Source organism: Dasypus novemcinctus, chromosome 1 (genome assembly GCF_030445035.2).
Source record: "Dasypus novemcinctus isolate mDasNov1 chromosome 1, mDasNov1.1.hap2, whole genome shotgun sequence".
NCBI lineage: Eukaryota > Metazoa > Chordata > Mammalia > Cingulata > Dasypodidae > Dasypus > Dasypus novemcinctus.
In genome coordinates this window covers 131,204,457-131,222,533 of record NC_080673.1, presented here as the reverse complement: position 1 = coordinate 131,222,533, position 18,077 = coordinate 131,204,457, and the positions used below count along the sequence as shown (strand labels likewise).

The 18,077-nt window shown below is 36.1% G+C and overlaps 1 pseudogene; it reads right to left on the bottom strand.

Moving 5' to 3' along the window:
- Window positions 1-14,564: 14,564 nt before the first annotated feature.
- Window positions 14,565-16,299, bottom strand: LOC101412968 (nucleolar protein 56 pseudogene; annotated as a pseudogene).
- Between the last annotated feature and the right edge of the window lie 1,778 nt (window positions 16,300-18,077).

Genomic DNA, 18,077 nt, shown 5'->3' with positions numbered 1-18,077 from the left:
GTGGTTGATAATATGCTCTTTCCCTTCTAACTAGAATTCAAACACCAAGATGAAAAGTTGGCATGAATATCCATTTGTGGTTAAAGAGACTTGGAGATAATGGTGATGTTATCATCTATCTTGACCTGGAACAGAACCCTGTAAGGTCATAGCTAAAGATTTGTCAAGATAGAAGAAGGTTGACTCATGTTTTTGTTTTTGTTTTTCCTCACTAATGGGGGACAACCTGATATTATGTACCCCATGATGTGATATCATAAGAGTACACAGCATTACCCAAGTGGTATCATTGCTAAATACATTTTACCTGAATGTAATTATGAGGAAAGATAATAAGGCAAATCAAGAAAATGGAATATTCTTCAAGAAAATTGGCCTAGACTCTTCAAAACAAAAAATAAATAAAACACAAAGTTGTGAAAATAAGGAAAAACAGCAACCATAACAAAAGGTTTTTAAAAAGTTTCATGTGACAAAAGATTTGGTTAATTTGTTTGGAGAATTTTTATCCTTTTTTAAAAAGCAGCATTTTTTTCCCCTGAAAATGGACTCAATATATCCAATTATTAAAGTGGAAGGTATTTAGTTTTAACATATATTTTTTCTCTTAACAATGTGTTAAATGCCTTCCATTCCCAAGGCTTTGCCTTTTTTTTTTAAGAAAGAAAATCATGAAAATATGATGACTTCCTAAGGTTCAACAGTCTATGGCTTGACAATAAAAAAAGTAAAAAGTTAAAAACCAAAATAAAAGTAAATTCAGTAAGTAAATTATTAACCATCTTTAATAACTATACTTTTTAATTTTATACCAATAAAATCCTTAGTGTAATAAAAGGTCAAGCATCAAAACTTGGCAGCAATAGGATGTTTTTCTTATGGGAAAGGAAAATGAGATCTCATGACCTCAATTCTTAAACCAATATTGATCTGCCCTGAATTTTCTCTTACTTACCACCACCATCATACTGGCTATAGAAACTATTTATTCCCTTTTATCATAAAGCATAAGCATGGATAGCTTCCTTTCACTTAAGTCATAGCATAGTCAAGAAAGAACTTCAAGACTTGAATAAAACCTTGTAAGGTTGTATTTGTGAACAAATAGAAAATAATTAAAATGGAAAAATCATGAATAAAAATTAATGTTTTATAGAATACTACTTAACATATACTCAAAAAGTTCAAATCATTAAGCTCTTCTATTATTATATGAAAAATAATTTAAAAAACTAAATGAAATGAGTTAACTTAAGAAGTTAATGAAAAACACTACTAAACTTTTGCTTCTATAAGTAGGATGGTGAGCCAGATACTTTGAAGATTGCTCTTGCTAAAATATAATTAGAGTAAGCATAAATTCAAACAAATAAAACGTTCAATTCATTGTTGGACTGTATTGAAAGCAAGGTAAAACTCCAAGGTAGAATCCAGATCAAAAATTAAAACAAATAAACTATAAGGGGGAAAAAAGTGAACCAAAACCAGTACATAAGCAGCAGTAAATAGCAAGCAAATTAAGGAAATATAGACAATAAAACTGGGTAGTTTGTCCTGGGGACACATACCCATATTAGAGGTATTCTGTTAGGAGATTTAAGTCTTGAGTCCCTGGAAGGGAGGGAAGCTAATATTCTTAGATTATTGTGTTCCCAAGAAGTGTGCATCTACTGGTTTCAGAGTGAAGCTAAAGCAAATATTCTCCACAGGAAACCATTACCAGTTTAGCCCTCAAAACTCATATATTAAGTTCTGCAAATTAAGAACTCACAGTAAACACACACAAACAACACCCACACACAAAGACATACACACTGGGAAATAAATTATATGCATGAGGTAAAATAAAAGCAATAAACAACAGATCTTCAAAGATTTCTGCTATTGAAACTCTTTCACACAGAATATGAAATAATCATATATAAGTGTCAAAAAGAAATAACAGAAAGAATGGGGAATATGTACAAGCAAAAAGAGAAAACAAAATATCACCAGGACAATTTGAAAATAACTATAGTAATGTAGTTATTTTAGAAAGGAAAATTTTGTTGAAATTAAAAATGTAACTGATGGAGTTTATTGCTGATAGACATTACTAGGAAAAAAAGTGATTCTGAAGGTATCCATGAAAAAACTCCTCAGAATGCAGAACAGAGAGACAAAGATACAAAAAGTATGAGAGGAAGCATTTAAGAAACATAGAGGATAGTATGAAAGAGATTAGCATAACTCTATTTGGAGATGCAGAAGTGAAAAAAAAAAAGAATTGAGGATGAGGACAGGCACAATTTGAAGAGAGAGTAGCTGAGAATATCCCTGTACTTGTGAAAGACATAAATCCATACACCTAGGAAGCCTAAATAGCTAACACAGTAGGACAAATCAAAGAAATCTACACCTAGATGTATTATAGTGAAACTGGTGATAACCAAACACAAAGAAGTTGTCTTAAAAATGAATTGAGGAAAAGGTATATATCACTCCTAAAATTGATTCAGAGGAAATTAATTGAATAATCATAAAATCATAAAAAAAAATTTTCACAGACAACACCAATCCCAAATATTTTTATAGGTGTACTTTTATCCAGCTTTAAATGACAAGATATTTCAATCTCTTTACATTTCCAATGAATAAAAAAAGAGGGAATGCTCCCTAACTCATTCAAAGAAGCAATATAAACATAATACTAAAATAAAAAATGGAACAAAAAACAAAAAGAGAAAATTACTTCCTAATTTCATCCATGAATAAAGATATAAAATTCTTTAACAGAATAATAAAGATAAAATCCAGCAATGCATACAAGAAGACAGTACACCATCAGTAAATTTGTCTTATCACAGGAAAGCAAGGATGGCTTATGTATTAGTTTGCTAAAAGACTGCCAATGCAAAGTACCAGAAATCTGTTGGCTTCAAAAAGGGGATTTATTTGGCATAAAATCTTACCATTTCAAGGCCATAGAAAGCCCAAACTGAGCACCATCAGAGATGCTTTTTTTAAGCAAAATTTTAATTGCCTTTTTTTAAAAAAATACATAGATAGCACAAATTGTTATATTAAAATACATAAGAGGTTTCCCTATACCCCACTCCCTACCCACCCCCCACTCCTCCCATATCAACAACCTCTTTCATCAGTGCGGCACATTCATTGCATTAGGTGAATACATTTTGGAGCACTGCTACACTGCATGGACTATAATTTACCTTGTAGTTTACACTCTCCCTCAGTCCATTCAGGGAGTTATGGCAAGATATATAATGTCTAGCATCTGTACCTGCAATATCATTCAGGACAACTCGAAGTCTTGAAAATGCCCCCATATCACACCTCTTCTTCCCTTTCCCCGCCCTCAGCAACTCCCATGGCCAGTGTCTCCACATCAATGAAACAATTTCTTCCATTGCTATAGTCACAATAGTTCTATAGTAGAGTACCGGTAAGTCCAGTCTAATCCATATTTTATTCCTCCATCCTGTGGACTCTGGGATGGTGATGTTCACTCTTCATCTACATTGAGAAGGGGCTCAGATCCCACATGCATAGTTGATGGATGCAATTCTCCTGCTTGCAGTTGTAGACTCTCTCGGTTCCCTGGTGTGGTGGTTGACCATCCTCACCTCCCTGTTAGCTGACCTGTGTAAGTCCAACAAACTGAGAGGAGGTGTTGTAATTATGCTGAGACTCAGAGCCCAGCTGGCACATAGAGAGTCAAGAGATTCATGTCTTCTGCTTATATACCAACCCCAGTGCCAACCATAGGTTCAGTAAAAGTAACAGAAGAGGCATGTATAGAAAGGTCACATCCAAGTCCAACTCCATCACATTCAGGAGCACAAGTTCCAGAGTAGGGTCCACTGGTAAGGCACTGAACTCCAGAGCCAACTGCCATGATCATAGAACCCAAGTGTCTTTGTAGCCCTCAGGAGCACCAGTACCTTGGGCTGTATCTGCTTTGGGTGTCTCTGGGATCCTGCTGAGACATGCACAAGTGTGAACCCTCTGTTGACCTCCCTATTCATTTTTAAGTCTCTTAGCCATATAAACTCATTTATCTTTACCAATTTCCCCTTTTATTCAAGGTCTTTTTCTAGTTGCCTCATCAGCTGGTGATTGGTAGTAATCCTTCAGCTCAAGGGAGGCTCATCCCCTGGAGTCATGCCCCATGCTGGCGGAAAGGTATTGCATTTACATGCTGAGTTTGGCTTAGAGAGTGGCCACATTTGAGCAACATGGAGGCTCTCAGGAGGTGACTCTTAGGCACCCTGCAACTCTAGGCCTAGTTGAAGTTTCAAGCACACAGGCTCATAAGCATAGTCATTAGTATCAGGGGCCCATCATTGGACCATCCTTCTTCACTGGTCTTTGCCCTTGCACTTGGGGGATTGTTGCTATTCCATTGGGGAATGTGACAGAGCTCCCCCAGTTAGGAACTCAACACTCCCTGAGTTGCCATGTGTAACTTTACCATACAATGAGTGGGAAGGTGTTGTACTCCATCCTGGGGAGGCCTGATGTTCTCAAACAGAGGAGAGGGTATCTTTCGAGAGCATGATGGCTTCCAATGGAGGAGGACAGACTAGTGTGTCAAGCCCTCAGCATTGTTGCAAGTATCTATGAATCTTGTCCTTCAAGCAGTGAAGCTTGATTGTCACTGTGGCCCCAAGGTGAGGGGGAGAGAGAGGAATAAAATAGGTGGAAGAGGGAGTAACTGGGGGGCAATGGATGTGTTCCATAAGATTATGCAGCAATGTATAAAGGTCAGGTTAAATTTCACCAAAAATTTATAAAAATGTATAGTCTAAAATATAAACCATAATGCAAACCATAATGGAATCATGGTTGGTAGCTATGTTTCAATATCTATACATCAGCTGTAGCAAATATAACATCCACATGTAAAAAGATCATTGCTGGGGAAGGGGGAAAGTGTTTGATGTTGGGCATATGGAAGTCCCCTATATGTGTCTTTACTGTGATCTAAAACTTTTTTGAAGACAAAATTAAAAATTTTTTAAATATGTAAAAAAATAAAAAAGGATGTAGATGCTGAGGAAGGAATGAAAGTGATTGCCTTGCCACTGTACATACATGGCAACACCTATTACAGTGATGAAAGGCAAAATGTCAAAAACAAAGTTTTATATTTTTCATTTTTAATACCCCAATTTATTTTTTACTTTATTTTAGTTTTCTAAATTATTTTGTATTCTATTTCTAATCTTTAAACCTATCATTACTATTTCATTTTCCTACTAATTGAATTTGGCAATATATTAGGTTTCATTTTTGAAGAGATGGTTTTTCACCAAAGTTGTTTACTGTTGATGCTGGTGTTTTGCCAAGTCATAAAGCAAGATTGTTACTGAACTCTGTCCAGGTTTCAGTGTTCCCCTCTGGGCTCACCCTTTCCTTTTGAGCTGCTCCGCTGGCCAAGCCTCTTAAGACTTCCTGCTTAAGTGAACCTGTAGTCCCCTCTCTCCTGAGACAGGGCTTGGTTTCTTTCCTGTCCTCCTGTATCAGTCTCTGTTTTTCCACTCTCTTCCAAATTTCACTTGTAAGCCATCAAGCTAATGCCTCATCTCTCCCTGGGCCCTCTGCTGTTTGAGTCTTGTGTCACAGGGAAGAATAAAAAATGACAGTGCTCTCTCTCTTCCTGTGACTGAGTGTCTATTTACATTAGACCCAGCAAGGGGGTCAACCTGAATCCTGCCTCACTGACACAGTCCAGTAAAAAGCCCTATAACAATATTAACAGATAATCTAAGCAAAGGCCCTTTAGCTGAGCTTAATGCAAACAAAAGGTATCAGACCCAGAGGAATAGATTAGTTTGCAAACATAATATTTCTCTTTTCAGGATTCATAAAATAATGTTAAACTGCCACAGCTTACCATAAGAAAATCAATAAATACAATTTATCACATGAAAAGGTTAAAGAAGAAAAACTATATGATCATTTCAATAGATGCAGAAAACATGTTGAACAAAAAGAAATACATATCAATTATAATTATTTTCCAAAAAAGACCTTTCTACCAGAAGAGGAATAGAAAGAAATTTCCTTAACCTGTTAAAGGGTTATTGACCAAAAACATCTAGCAAATATTCTTAATGGTAAATGTAAAAGAATTCCCACGTAAATCTTTATTAAAATAGAAGTGTTGAAACATGAATAAGTGTAACCTCTAGAATTGACTGCCACAGTAAACAGTGCCTCAAACAGTAGGGCTCCTGAGGGTTCTAGAGAAATCTAGACACTACAAGCAGGGCAGACAAGCTTAGGAATTCAGCATCCTGTCAGTGGGCATTACTTTGGAATTTATGATCCCCAATGTAACAGAGATAGACACATTTATAGTTTCCCTACATGGGGCTCTTCTGCCCCTTTTAGTTGAACCTATAATTAGCACTATACTTGTGTTAAATATATGTCCCAGTGACTTAAATCTTTGGTCCGTTCATGTGCCGGTTGATCCCTGAATCTCAGCGGAGTAGTAATACCTTCCCTTCATTCATTGGGCTCAACCAAGACAACTAACAACAAGATGATGATGGACAATGACCATCCCAAGGAACAGCGTGTTGACAACTGCAAGCAAGATAGTTCCATCCATCTGCCCCATGGGATCTAAGCCCCCTCCTCAATTAGAAGCAGAGTAGGCATCACCATCCCCAAATCCTCGTGAACAATGGACTAAAGTAGATTTTATTATTCCATTATAGATTTATTATCATTCTAGCAATGGAAGAACTTTTATCATTGATATAAAGGCAGTGGCCACCAGAGGTTCTGAGGGGAAGGAGAAAAAAGAATAGGTGTAACATGGGGCATGTGGGGGACATTGAAATTGTCCTGCATGACAATGCAATGAGGGATACATGCCATTATACATTTTGTCATAACCTATAAAATTGTGTGGGACAGGGTATAAACTATCATATAATGTGAACTATAGTCCATGGTTAGTAGCAATGCTTCAATATGGGTTCATCAATCATAAAAAGTGTGCCACACTAATGAGAGATGTGGTTAATGTGGGGAAGTGTGGGTAGGGGAGAGGATGGGGAATATGGGAATCCCCTATATTTTTATGTAACATTTATGTAATCTGAGTTTCTTAAATAAAACCAAAAAGCAAAAAAACAGAAATGTTTGCTGTCAACCCTTCTATTTAGCATTATAATGGATGGTCTCTATAATTGAATGAGCCAAAAAGTAAATTACAAAATTTGAAAGGACAAAAAATTATATTTATTAATAGATAACATGATTATCTACATAAAATATAAACAAATTTACAAACACATTAAAAATAATAAGATAGTTTACAAGGATGCTGGATGCAATATCAACATATATAAATTAGAAACTTCCTATGCACTAATGATTATTAATTAGAAATATTTAATTTAAAAATTCTATTTAGAGACAGAAATGAAAAGATAAGGTACAAAGAAATTTATCTGAGGACATACTTATATGGATAAAATTTTTAAAATCTTATTGAAAGACACAAAAAAGAATAAATGGAGAGGGATACCATGTTAATAATGAAAAAGGAAAACACCTCAATGGGATAAAGATGCCATTTATCCTTAATTTCATCTCTGAATACAGTGAATTCCAATCAAAATGCCATTAGTAGTTTTAGGGAAACTTGATAAGCTGATATTAATATTTATGTAGAGGAAACATAAAGTCCAGGTTATCCAACAAAATTTCAAAAAACAAATTGGGAGGACTTGCTCTATTAGAAATTATTTTTATAAAGTTATTATAATAAAGACAATGTAGTATTATCTCAGAGATAAAACAAGTAAACAGTGGAACAGAAAGGAGAAACCAGAAACAACCCCAGTACACATGTGGAGATTTGGACATAACTGAGGTGACATTTTAGGTAATTGGAGCAGGGAGAGACTATTCAACTACTGGAACTGAGACAATTCATTATCCATATGGCAAAATATAATATCAGATTGCTCACATCATTCTCAAAAGTTGGTTCCAGTAGGATTAAAGACTTGAATATATAAGGCAAAAATTTTAAGTGTTTTTATGCCCTCAGGTAGGGAAGGATTTCATAAAAAGAAATATTAAAAATTAGAGTAATAATTTCAAAGACATAAACCTCATTCTTCAAAAAACTCTTCATTAAAAGGTAGCATTAAGAGAGAGAAAACTGTAGGGATATTTACCATATATGTAACCAATGAAGTCTTTTTATTCAGAATAGATTTTAAAAATGTAACACTGCAAATCAAAAAGAAAGAGAAACTTTGAACCAAAAAAATAAGCACGAGGCATTAACAGTCATTTAAAGAAGAAAACCAAATGATCGACTAGTAAATGGAAAGATACTTCACCTCAAATGATAAAATTTTTTATTTCCTGTGTCATAAGTTGTGAAAAATCAAGAAATAAAATATTGTTAGTGGCCTAGAAACTCTTACAAACTACTAGAGGTAGTATAACTCTTGGAAAATAATTTGCCAATAATGTAAAAGTTGCATGCTTTGTGACTCAGCAACTTTACTGCTAGGTATATGCCTGGGAAAAAAATTGTAGATACATTCACCAAAAGTCATATATAAGACTGTTTATAGCTGAAATAGCAAAAATCTACAAACCCATGTGTTTCCCAGCAGTAGCCCTTGCCTGGGTAAATTTCAGATTTTCACCTCTTTGTCCATGGCCAGAATAAGCAAATTCCCTTAGGGAAAAAGCAGAGCAGAAAAGTCAGTTCACTTCTTGTCAATTTTCCTCTCCTATGAATCTCAATGCTTATGGTTCTCTTTGCATGAACAGATGACTGATGCCTTTGAACAAATAATTTCTTATTTTATATGGCTTTTCTAGTTGTCATTGGAGAACATCATGAGATACTCTATTCTCATAAACAGGAGTTCTTCCTTTCAACTTTTGATCTTCCAAGCTTTCACAGAATTGGTTATCCCCATACTGATTGTCTCTATACCCGAAACACACTGGATGTTATATTTGGAATTATAGTACTCATCTGAAAATTATTGGGGAAAAACAAAAAATAAAAAATAAAAAAATATTGATGATAATTACCGAGAAATTGACTCAGAAAGCCTATAACTTAAGTCTCTTTTGTAGGGAATGGTGTTACTTTTAGCCAAAGGCATCCTGTGCACAGTGGTGTCTTCTGTGTTTTCTTCTAGCTTCCTCTGACTTGCAACTTCTGGCTGCTCCCGTTGGCTTCTCTTTCTGTGTCCAATTTCCTTTGCTTATTAAGGGTCACCCACTTTCAGTTTGGGGACACCTTAAATAATAACCACTTCGAAGGTCCCCTTTACAAATGGGCTCACACCCACAGGGCCAGGGGTTAAAACCTTTGGTAGGGGATATGATGCAATCCCTAGTAATCAACCATAGGGAATTATTTTATAATTATAATTATAAATATAATTATAAATATAATTATAAATGGGAAAATTTATTTAAAATGATAAAACCATTAAACAAGGTGGCATGTTTCTAAAAAAGCAAACAAAAACCAATTAACTTTTATGTAGAGCTTTGATAACAAGTAAGAATATACAATGGATATTTTGGAATAAATTTAAGAATCAAAATCCCTCTGAAAAATGTATAAATTATAAAAACATAAAACAAGAACTGGATAAATAGAAATACACATGCCATTTTCCTGATTGAAATATCATTGAGATGCCATCTTTTCCAAAAATAAAGTTATTCAAATCAGAATCTCAGTGTCTTAACCCAGAAAATTTACTTTCAATTTCATATGGAGGAAAACAATGAATGAGAATAACCACTAACATTGTGAAAAATATATAAAACAGAAGGACTTGCCTTTTCAGATTGTGAAATATTCCATAAATCCATTAAATAAAAATAATTTGGAATTGGCACAGCAATAGATAGATGGAACAGAAACAAACATAGGGACTTTAGTCCGGTGTTTTTTGAATATTAAATACCAGCTCTTCTTCAGTAGGAGCTGTTTTCCCTCAAGAGCCTTAGATTTCAGATTGTGAATAGTGGAGCAAAGATTTAAATGAAGGTTGTCTCACTCTAAAGTCCAAGTGATCAACCATGAAACAACACAATCTCTCAATAACTATATGAGACTAGCCAGGAATATCTTAGAAAAAAAAGATAATTAAGGAAAATTGGTCTATCTGATATTAAAATATATTACATACTACCATAGGAAAAAAATTTTATTTGAGTCAGAATGTTTAGAACCAAACCAGGCACACTTTAAGTACTCAATAAATATTTGTAGAATGAATGAATTTACTACACAACTCATCTAGAATCATTTAGCCTCAAGGACCTAGACCAGTATTTGTCAAACATTTCAGTATGTGATCAGAATTTAGTTATAGTACTTGCTAAAAACGGAGATTTCTGTCCTTTTCTGCACCACTGCCAGGAGACTCCGTTTTAAAGGGTTGAGATAAAAAGTTTTGATTTTCAACAGATCCCAGGTCTGTTTGTTTTAGGGTGTCTGTCTGAGAATGAACTGTCCAGGGAAAGGGAATGTCTGGCTGCCTGAGGAGCTTTACCTCCCATTGTAAGGACATATATTGGCATCTTGATTTATAGGATGATGCCATATGTATTTGGTTAGGGCAAGTATTGTACACCAATTGATCAACTTTGGCGATCCAATAAAATCAAATTTACAGATCTAGAGCTAGATCTTGGGCCCTTGTGGTAAAGTTACCAAGTCAATGCTATTCTACATAGTCATACTTTTTGTGTGTGTGAGCAGCCAACTTGCTTATTTTAATGACACCCCAACTAGCCACATGCTTCTTTCAACTTTCAATAGCTAGTAGGTGCTCCATCTGCTTTAGTTCTCCTAAGCCTTCTCACAGTCTTGATAACAAAGATTAATCACTTTCTCCTATTGCCTACATTAGCTTAAATGGTGTCTCTTGCCCTCTATAAGCTGCTTCTTATCTGTAAATAGCTATTTTCAGAAAAGTCATTAAATCATCTTTTTTCTCTACTCTCTACTCTTTGAACTTTCCTCTTCTAGATTAGAAATTGTAAAGACTGAGAAATGATTATATCATTCTTCTTGCTGATTCACCTACATAAGACCTTTGACTTTTACCTTGCAAAAAATGGCATGGTTATCTGAATGACATGGTATAACTCTTATACAATACTATTTATGCTACCGCATTCTTTTCACCTTCCTTCTTTACAAATGAAACATTTATTTCAATATATTCACAATTGTAGAATGTGATCATGAAATTAGTTTAGTGGATCTTTACCAAAAGTTTTTTCAAATGAAATAAAATAGATTAGGGTAGAAAATATAATGCATGGAAAGTAAAGTTGGCATTATATCATGCAATGTTTGTTTCAATTATACATGTATGACTGGGTGTCAGGTTGGGATGGGAAATGTATTTCTTATTTTGAGTCACTGTCAAAAAATATTTGGAAAATTTTCATTGGTGAATCAAGATAAATATTATGAGATACAACAATCTATGTTATTTTCCTTTAACTGAATTCATCTTAGATTACAATGCTTATTTGTATTGGTTGCTGAAAGTTTTCTATTGCTAATTCATGGTTACTAGGTCATTTCTGTTTAAAGTCCAAGTCTCCCTTGAGTAGCTGATCAGTTGAACCCTAGGACCTCTCACTTCATTTTATGTTTCCCTCCTTCCCTTTTCCAAAGTTATTTAAGTTTAAGAAGCCTTGTATATTGTTCTGGAATTCTTTTTTGTTTTTTAAGACTTTAAAAATTTTTTTTAAAGAAATGCTTTAAATAACATAAATGTCACACCGCCCACACTTTCCCAAATTAACAACATCTTTCATTAGTGTAGTATATTTTTTACAATTGATGAACACATGTTGGAGCATTGCCACTAAGTGTGGATTGTAGTTTACATTATAGTTTACACACTGTCCCACACAATTTTGTAAGTTATGACAAAATATATAATGGCCTGTATCCATCATTGCAACATCATTCAGGGCAATACCAATGTTCTGAAAATGACACCATATTGCACCTGTTTTTCCCTCTCCCTCCCCTCAAAACCTTTGGGGGGCCATGGCCTCAATATCAATGATAAAAGTTCTTCCATTGCTAGAATAACAGTTAGACTATAGTAGAATAACTAAGTCTGCTCTGGTCCATGATTCATCCCCCAATCCCAAGGATTCAGGGATGGTGATTCCCACTCTACCTCTAATTGAGAGGGGGCTTAGATCCCATGGGGCAGATGGATGGGACTATCTTGCTTGGAGTTTCAAACTCTCTTTGTTCCTTGGGATGGGCATTTGGTTAGCTTGCCTTCCTTTGTTCTTGCTGATATCCTCTAATGATCCCTTGATCTTGACTAGTCCTTCTTTTTGTGGACTGACACTTTTTGCTGAAAATGTTGACACCCACTTGACCTCTTCTTAGAGTCCATGTGCTCTGCAAGACTCAATATGACTTTAGATTTCAAATGGGTGCAAGAGCTCCTCACTCACTCTTAGATACTTCATAAACCTCTGAAGAATGGGAAGAGGGTGGATGCTTTTTCACTTTAACAAAGACTGGCATTTGCAAATTAAAAGATTTTCAGTGCTTTTTCTGTCCTTTTTATTTGAATCTTTAGTTGGTGCTGGAGTTGGTATGTGTATGTCCAAGAGACTTGAATCTCTGGGCTGTCCATGTGCAATCTGGACCCTGAGCCTCAGCGGAGTTGCAACACTTACTCTACAGCTCATTGAACTCAACCAGGACAATTAACAAGGAGGTGAGAATGGACTATCACCACACCAAGGAACCAAGAGAGTCTACAACTGCAAGCAAGAGACTTCCATCCATCAGCTATATGGGGTCAAAGTCCCCTCTCATTTTGAGGTGGAGTAGGCGTCACCATCCCAGAGTCCTCAGGATTGAAGAATTAAATATGGACTAGACTGGACTTACTGGTATTCTACTATAGACTTATTGTGATTCTAGCAATGGAACCGTTGTAATATAGGGGCATTTTCAGGACTTGGAGTTGACCTGAATAACATTGCAATGACAGATATAGGCCATTATATATCCTGCCATAACCTACAGAATTGAGTGGGAGAGTGTAATCCATGTTTAGCGGCAATGCTCCAAAATGTGTTCATCAATTGCAATGAATGTGCCACACTAATGAAAGAAGTTATTAATGTGGGGAAAAGTGGGAGCTGTGGGGAGTGGGGCATATGGGAATCCCTTATATTTTTTTATGTAACATTTTAAGTAATCTCAGTATCTTTTAAAAATAAATTTAAAAATATCTTTTTTAAAACCTTTCAGATTTCTGTTTGTGCTATTTGCTTATAGAATTTATTCAGAAATATATTTTTCTAGGCCAGCACTGTGCAGTTTTTGCAATCATGGGCATGTCCAATGTGTAACAGCACTTGCAGTTCAACACAACAGACACTGGTCACAGCCTTGAAATGTGGCTAATGTGATTGAAGAACTGAATCTTTCATTTTTTTTAGTGTTAATTAATTTAAAATCATATAGCCAGATGTGGCTAGTGGTTACCATATTGGACAGCACAGATCTGTAGTGTATCTTTATCCTCCTTAATGGCAGCTGATAAAATAGCTGTTGCTGCTGCCAAATCATCAGGTAAGTATAATGAACATAAGAACAGAGGAAGGGAAGCAAGTTTTAAAATTACATTCATAGAATCCTACCACATTAACTTAGATTTTTTATCAGTTTTGTTGAGGTATAATTTGCATATAATAAAAAATATCCATTTTAAGTGTACAGTTCAATGAGTTTTGACAAATGTGTACAGTCATGTAACCACCACCACAGAGAACATGTCATTGTCCCCAAATATCCCTTCCCCTATACTAGCTCCTGATAAACACTGTCTCTGCAGTTTACCTTTTCTAGAGTTCCTTATAAATACAATCACACATGTTGTCTTTTGTCCGGTTTCTTTCAACCAGAGTAATGATTTTGAAACTTATCCATGCTGTTGTACAGTCCACTGTATGGATATAATACAATTTGCTTATCAATTCACCTGTTGATTTGGGTTGTTTTCAATTTGGGGCATTCATAATTAAAGTTGTTATTATGAATAAAGTACACATCTTTTTGTGGACATTTGTTTTCACTTCCCTTTGGAAAATACCTACTAGTGGGAACACTGGATCATATGGTAAATGTATATTTTTTAAAATTGCCAAACTTTTCTAAAATGGCTGTATCATTTTGTATTCCCACAGAAAGGTATGAAAGCTTTAATTGCTCCACAAACATGCAATCACTTGGATTGTCAGTCTTTTGAATCTTAACCATCCTAATGGGTATATATTGATATTTCTGTAGTTCTAATTTTCATTTCCTTAATTCCTGATGATGTGAACATCTTTTTGCATGCTTTTAGGCCATTTATATATCTTCTTTGGGGAAGTGTCTGTTCAAATCATTTTCTTTTTCTTTTCTTTTGGATTTGTTTTTATTAAGGTATAGGAGACAGAGTGGGAAATGCCACCTTGGAGCAACCATCCAGGGCATGTCCATTCTAATCTTCCTGGGACAATTTTTTAAAACTTTTCTTTTTTCTTGGATCTACTCTTATTAACTGCCTATTCTGGTCCATAGGCTCCTCCTTTGAGGAGAGTTTCCTCTTTTTCTCCTGCTATTGGCTGCCTCTTCAAGATTACTAACTGGTTCCTTTTGGGGGAAAGACTTCTTCCTCTTGGGGACACTTGTGTTGCCAGCATTCTCTTCAAGATCTCTACTAATCAGCTCTTCCTTGGATTATTTCTTCTTGGGTTTGGAGTATGACACAGACAGTTCTTCCATTCTCCTGAGGGGCCTCTGAAGCTTTTTCTTTTTCTTTTTGGGTTTCTTACTTGCCTCCTCACACTCTTCTCGAGCACTACTGCTGTCTGAAGACATCAGAGCAATCAGAGCCAGTTGTTTGTTTGTTTGTTTTTGTCTTCAAGAGTTTATTTTCCTATTTTCCAGCTTCTTATTAATCTCCACAGCTGTTTCCTCTTCCTGAACCATCATCTACATCATGACATCTAGATTCTTGTGTGGAATCTCTCCTGCCTCGTAGAAGGACAGCCACTCCTCAACCCCTCTTGAAGCTTCTCCCCAAATAGACTTGCGGGCACCTCAGAGAAACAGTCGATTCAAAAGGCAATACTGCATTTGTTTGCCAGGTACCAGGAAATGAAGCTCTTGTTCTTGGTGGCTGCTTGGCCAATGAAAGTGAAGTGGAAAATGAATCCATCTCCAAGGCTCTGAACAGGGCCTTTTCAACCCCAAGGATCTGGACTGTGGACGCTAGGTACTTGGCCAGGTTGGCGAGGCTGCCAGGGTGAGCAATGAGATGGGCACCTAGTGCTTCCTCAGTTAGAGCTGACAGTCTGGAGACTGCTTGGCTCATCTTGGATTGCAGGTAAGTGTGTAGGCTCTGGTGGAATTCTGACAAACACACCACATGGCTAGAGAAACTCTCAATGTTTATCAAGTTGATGGTAAACATGTCCATGTCCATGGAGGACCATGAGGCATCCAGAAGAGCCTTGATCTTGGCTCCATCCATCTTCAACTCCTCTGGCTTCTCCAACTTGTCTTTGTTCAGCTCCCTTTGTTTTCCAATGAAGTGAGTGAGGCAACAGTATGTGGTTTTGTTCTTGACCTTCACTAGCTCCAGAAAGTGGTCACCATACCACTCCCTGACATATACAGAAAATATTTTGATGTCTTTATCCAGCTGGTCCTGGAGGCTTATGGACTGGATAATCCTATTATCCACCCCATTCACAGAAAACTTAACTTTGGCAGGAGAATAGCTATGTCCCAGGCCCAGCTGGGCTTTATAAGCTGGCAGATGGGTGAGACCCTTCACCAGATTATGGAAGTAGAGATGAACTCCTCGTAGGATCTCAGCTATCATACTTCCAATCTGGCAGTTGTATCCTAACTCCTCTTGTACAGCAGCACCAATCTTGGGATGCCCAACCCCTAAGAGGACTTTCTTCTTTTTGGATGGCAGGTGGGTCTCAAAGGGAAGGTGGAGGTCCTCATGAACAATGGCTTCAGACATAGCATTGGCATTTTCTAAGGCAGCTGGGACTAGGACCAGTGGCAAAAGGCCACTGAGATGAGCAATGCTGTGGAACTTGCCCAGGTTGAGCACATACTTCTCTACCTGAGGCAGCAGCAGACTAGTCTCCTCCACCTCCTTTAGCACCAACAGCATAGTCAACCCCATGCTCTAAACATGGTGGCAGCAAAACCATGGGACCCACTCTTTGCCCAGTTCACGATCAGTTGAAATCACTTTTAATCAGGTTATGTTCCTATCATTGAGTTGCAAACATTCTTTATCAGATATATGCTTTGAAAATATTTTCTCCCAATCTGTGGTTTTCCTTTTCCATTTATTAAAGTCTTTGAAATAATGTTTATAATTTTTATGAGGTACAATTATCAATTTCTTTTTTAATGACGTGTGCTTAGTTTGTCCTTGGATGTCTTTGTCCACCCAACGTTACAAAGATTTTTCTCCTATGGTTTCTTCTAGGTTTATAGTTTTAGTTTTTAGCTTGATCAATTTTGAGTTAATAAAACATTTTTCTTTTGGTTAAAAAAGGACTCCAAATTACTTTCATCTTTTATTTCAAACCCCAGTCTAAAACAGATTATATCTCATAAACTTTTGAGTCTGGCACCAAATCTTCTCATAGCTTGGAAGGGAATCCTGAATATTAAAAACTAAATTAAGCTGCAGAGATTTAGGAAGATCTAATCAGGGAAAATTTTCAAGGATGCAAAGAAAACCCAAATAAAAACTAAAAATGAAAAACATTGACTAGTAGGAGACCTTAATTTTTTTTTAATGAAATCAACATTTTCATCTTCCTCTGTGCTACTCCATGAATTTTCTCTCACAAAATGCTGATTAGTCTATTCTTTGGACTGAATATCCATGGCCCACCAAAATGCACTTATGCCTGTTTGGTTTCTGTGTACATGTCTAGAAATTAGCACAAAAGAGTGAGAAGAAAGTCACAAAATAATATAAGGATATTTTTCTTACTGCCTTTCTCTAGGAATGGATCTATATAATCTCTTACATGTTTAAAACATCTTTAGATTTCAGATATGAAGGGGGTTAGCTACTTTTTAATAGCTCAGGAGCAGAGTAGAACATCACCTAAAAAGCATCCAGGAAGATGTTTTTAGTGCATTTTCTAGAATTACCCACTGGTAAGATCTAAGTGGAAGAGGAGCTAAATTTCAATATGAAATTAATGTTGTATTTATATGACTTTTTCCTCCTGCCCTCCTCAGGTGAGAGTGGAGTTTTCCAATGTTAAGTTGCAGGTGATTTAAGATGGGAATGCCATGGAATGCTGCACAAGGCACAGTGACCCCAGCTCACCCCAACCAACTTGTGATTGTACTGTAATACTGGAAATACAACAAAAATCCTGGAATGTGTCCCAATGTTCTCTGAACTCACCTACCTGTTGCGTGCAAGTGAAAAGTCAGACTCCTTCTCTGGTAAATGATTTTCTTGAATGATGCAATGGGTAGAGAAGGTTTATCTAGTGGGTTATCTCCAGGCCTGTTCACAAGCTGACAAGTATTTGCAGGGAAGCATGATCAGACTTTTCCGTAACTCAAACTGTTAGGTGTTTGTAAGTGAAAAAAATGATGAGTAGACAGTGGATCACACTGTTAAAGTGCCAAATTTAGGATGGGCACTCCTTTTCTGATCTGCCCTAAGTCCTGAAGCAGGAGAATTACTTTATCAGGGGTAAATGAACTCTCAGACAAGTGTGAGAGAATGTAAGGTCTTCATTAATGCATTAATAAAATTATTCAACAAATTTCATTGGTATTTTATCAGGTACCTTTCTAGATTCAACAGTGAACAAGACAAAATACCTGCCCTCATTGAGTGGGTTTCTGACAACTCCTACATATTAGGAATAATAATGAATATTTAATGCTTTTATTCATGGTATTAGACATAAGAGTGAAGTCAATAATTTATCCTAATCCCTTCCCA